Source organism: Chenopodium quinoa, unplaced genomic scaffold (assembly GCF_001683475.1).
Source record: "Chenopodium quinoa cultivar QQ74 unplaced genomic scaffold, ASM168347v1, whole genome shotgun sequence".
In the NCBI taxonomy this organism is placed as follows: Eukaryota; Viridiplantae; Streptophyta; class Magnoliopsida; order Caryophyllales; family Amaranthaceae; genus Chenopodium; species Chenopodium quinoa.
The window spans coordinates 1100309-1104870 of NW_018744722.1; the positions used below are offsets into that span (position 1 = coordinate 1100309).

Genomic DNA, 4562 nt, shown 5'->3' on the forward strand with positions numbered 1-4562 from the left:
GGTTTCACTTCCTTGTCCAACAATTCTAAAGCCCTTCCGATTAGAGAAAACGAAAATAGCTTGAGCCTTATGAATTCTTGAGAAACCCCAAAGACCTTGATGGTATTACAATACTTCTCAAACTCTTTGAGATGGTTTAGTGGGCTTTCATGCTTGGCACCTCTAAATTGCCTTCTTTCAATCATTGTTATTGTTTCGGGGTTTTTTAGATGTCCTGCGGGAGAGTTACAATTCCGAGACTGGAAAATGTGCTTGCCTGGAATGAACCCTGCCTGAGCATCATCAATTCAGTTGCAAAAAGGATATTGTCACCAATGTGATAGCAGCAAGCCTAGCAGTTACGACTTTAGAAATGAGCTTATAGACCACTGTACAACAAGCTATAGGTCTAAAATCCTTAACATGAGAAGCATTAGGGATTTTAGGAACCAGAGTGATAGTTGTGCAATTCCATTGCTTAGGCAAAGTCCCTTTAGTGAAGAAATCAATAACACTAGCATAAATATCATCTTTCACAATATGCCAAGCTCTCTTAAAGAAAAAGGAGTTAAAGCCATCAATACCAGGAGCTTTAGTGTTATCCATTTCCTTAAGGGCAGCATCAATTTCAGCATGAGAAATAGGCCTAATGAGGTAGCTCTGAGCAGCACAGCTAAGCTGCTTACCCCTCCTCATAGTGACAAGGTCAACAACAGGGAGCCAAGGAGCCTGAGTCCCTAAAAGAGACTTATAGAATGAGATAATTTCATGAGAAATATCATCTGGATCCTTGAGCAACACCTGATTAGAATCAAAGATGGAGTCAATTCTGTTCCTTGCTTGTCTATTCTTCATCACAGAGAAGAAATAGTGAGAATTGCCATCTCCAAACTTAACCCAATTGATCCTAGATTTTTCTTAAATCAATATACTTCGTATATGTTAACTTGATATTAATATTTGGTTCTACTAATTAAAGGAAGACATCAACAACTAATATTTACAGTTCGGATAACAAAAACAATTAATAATACTCCAATGTCCAATTTATAATTATATACATCATCCATTCACTTTTGTACCGTAATTATTGCAATTGAAATTTCCAATTTGGGACACTTTGACCCTAGAAGTTTAGAACAAATTAAATGATGTATTGTAATTAGCACTGTCAAAACGGTTTGACAGTTCGGTTTTGGTTCGGTTTGAAATCGGTTCGGTATTAAATCGGGTCGGTTTGAAATCGGTTTAATTGTCTCACGGGTCGGTTTTGGTTCGGTTTAAATAGTTATCGGTTCGATTCGGTTTCGGTTTATTCTTGAGCGGTTTTAATTCGGTTTCGGGTTGTAAACAGTTCGGGTAGTAAACGGTTCGGTGCAGACGGGTTGCGGTTTGTTAACGGTGCGGTGTAAATGGTTTTTACCCCGGTTCAAACTGTTTCGGGTTGGAAACGGTTTCAGGTTAGAAACAGTTCAGTTCTTTTTTGGTTCAGTTTATAACTGGTTCGGTTCTTTTTCGGTCCAGTTTTTAACTGGTTCGGTTTTTTTTTGGTTCAGTTTATAACTGGTTTGATTCTTTTTTGGTTCAGTTTATAATTGGTTCGGTTCTTCTATGATTTAACGTTATTCAGATCAGTTCCATTTCAAGTTTACTAAATTACGGTTCGGGTCGGTTTTCGGTTTCAAAAAATAAATTGTTTATCGAGTGTTTGGATTCGGGCAGTTAAACGGTTTTGGTTTGAAATTTGATAGTTATTGCTAACCTTTTGCATTCACAAGTTTTATATAAAGTCGCGAATCATTTCATATTTAGGCATCATATTGTAAACAAATTCTCATTGATTTTATAAATACATATTATGTTCTATTTCAAGTTTAGTCATACTGATCTTACTAGTTTATTATGAAGTAGATTATAAGAGTTAGTGTATTAATGTATTATTGTTTTACAATTAGGTTATTATATGCTTCTTATTTAATCATTTATATACTACGCGTAGTATCATAGTTATGATTTGATGAGTTCTTGTGAAATGGAAATTTGCAATTTGGTAATTCGATACTTGATTAGTCAACAAGACTGATAATTATGACTCGTTTATCATTATATATTTTCATGAAATTATGAAGATATTACAAAGTACTTTGATTTGTATAATGAAAGAAAACAGTAATGACTAATTAACAAGGTAATATTGATTAGTTCAATCGATCATATGTACACATTATTAACACATGGCATCTAACTATCTCATAGTTAAATATTCGTATCATCGTTATTCATATGTATTAGTACAAAGTTATAGACTCATGAGTGATTTTTTAAATTTATCTATTTATACATTTTATTAATATAACGTTTTTATAATTTTTACGTGTATGAAAATAAAAATATACTTGTTGATGTTTTAATACGTGTCTTGGGCATTGATCCCGATCAAATGGGGCAAAAAAATACTTAAGAACTGAGGGAATAATATTTTTGTAGATGAATATACAACACACAAACACACACGGATCACCACTCTTAACCATAGATTAAAAAATCAATGGTTAGATTCTTTCTCCCACAAAACACACGGATCACCACTCTCAACCATAAATTAAAAAATCAATGGTTAGATTCTTTCTCCCACAACACACACAGATCACCATTCTCAACCATAGATTTTAAAAAATCAATGGTTAGATTTACGTGAAACCCTTTCACTCTCACTCTCACTCTCACTTTACCACTCTCACTCTATTCTCACGGGCTCACGGTGCCTCTCAGATCTCCCTCTCCGTGACATTCATTCTCACGGGCTCACGGCGCCTCTGTCTCCCTCATACATTCATTCACGGCGCCTCTGTCTCCCTCATACATTCATTCACGGCTGCCAGAATACCAAACCTTGAAGCTGTCCTGATATCCTCTCTCTCATCGATGTTGTTGCTGCCCTAAATCTCCAAATTCAGGTATGAACTCTCTCTTTCTCGTACTTCTTGCGATGTCGTAGTGTAGAATCTGAGCTAGGATGTAGAATTCAGGTATGAAATTCTTAGTAACATGATTTAACCAATTTATAATGGAGGAAGTATACAAAATATATATAACAAATTAAATTGAAGAATTGTATAATTCACATGCAAGCACTCCAATTCTTAGCAATCAAACATTAATTTATTTAGGTATAGTAGCTTGTCGATAATATATCATGGTCATTGGCACATGATATTTTTTGTTTCCATCGATTTTAATTGATATTTTTTGTTGGTATGAATTGGGTTTTTATTTTATTTTTTTTTTATTTATATTTTGTTTATGTATTTCTTGTAATGCATGGCAATTGAAAATGTAAATTTGGGGATGAATGGATGATAGTAATAGTATATAAAAGATGGCCAAGTTGTTGATTATATATATATAAATGAATAAATTGACTGAAAGTGTTGAAGAATGGGGTTTTGTTTATAAGGATATATAAGTTTAATTGTTTTAGGAATTGAAAATTAGAGTGAATTAGGAATTAAATTGACAGAAAGTGTTGAAGAATGCTGTATATTCCATTAAATTATGTCCAGGAGCATTACTAGTCTATTATAAACTGAAGTTTGGGCCCAAATGTTGCTAAAATAATAATGCATCAAATTTCCCTCAAAAAAAAAAGTCTACAATTTGATGATCAGAGTCAATTGATTAAGGGTAATTGGTAACACACGAACATTCAAGAGACGGAATTGTACATATTTGAGATTATTAGAACATTGCCAATCATATATTCTCATTAATAAACTAATCCAACTTGCAAGATTTTCTGGTCAGTTTTTAATATATACCATGTTCTTTGCTGATGAGTTGACATATAATGGAATATGGTTGCTCCACTACATCTACTTATGATGAAATGTGTTGTTTTGTTTCTGTTTTTTTAGCAATGGAGCAAGGGTATGGAAATTATGCTGCTCTATTCTGCTGCTGTTCTATTCTTCTGTTCTGCCATGTCTGCTGCTCTTCTATTCTGCTGACTGTTCTTTGCTGTTTTGATGTCTATTGACTGCTGCTCTTCTGTTCTGCTGCTGCTATTCTGCCATGTTTGCTGTTCTGCCATTCTGCTGTGTCTGCTAACTGCTGTAATGTTCCTGTGGAAAAAAATTGCTAATGGACTTTGCTTGGTTTTGGGATTGTTATATTGAAGTGTTGTGTATTGAAGAATGAATTCATAGTTTTTGTTTGAGCTTGAAGAAATGACTTGACACTCTACTGTTTTAGTTATCTCAGCAAATTTGCTGAGCTTAAGGATGTTGATTCAATGCTTCCGTTATAATGATGTATTATTCTCAATCCGTGGACTTGATTTATGTATTTACGGAAGTTTGTTATTTCATAGTTCTTATCTCATATGATCATCTTGTGTGTGGGATTAAGTTGGGGACTTGGGGTAGGTGGGTAGAAAATTGTTTCATTTTATATTCAAGGCTGTATATAATTTTAGTTTATTTTTGGTTTAAGCATGGAAGGCCTGGCATGATAATTATGGAGTTTCCCATCTAGGATAACAGAGCAAACTAAGGGTTTTTACAATTGACATTCCAATAGAGTGT

At 34.0% G+C, this 4562-nt stretch overlaps 1 long non-coding RNA gene across 1 annotated transcript; it reads left to right on the forward strand.

The window, feature by feature from the left end:
* The first annotated feature begins 2634 nt into the window (after positions 1-2634).
* LOC110703522 lies at positions 2635-4359 on the forward strand. Its single transcript, XR_002507689.1, has 2 exons — positions 2635-2936; positions 3894-4359. It is a non-coding gene; the product is annotated as an uncharacterized LOC110703522 (long non-coding RNA).
* Positions 4360-4562: the final 203 nt, after the last annotated feature.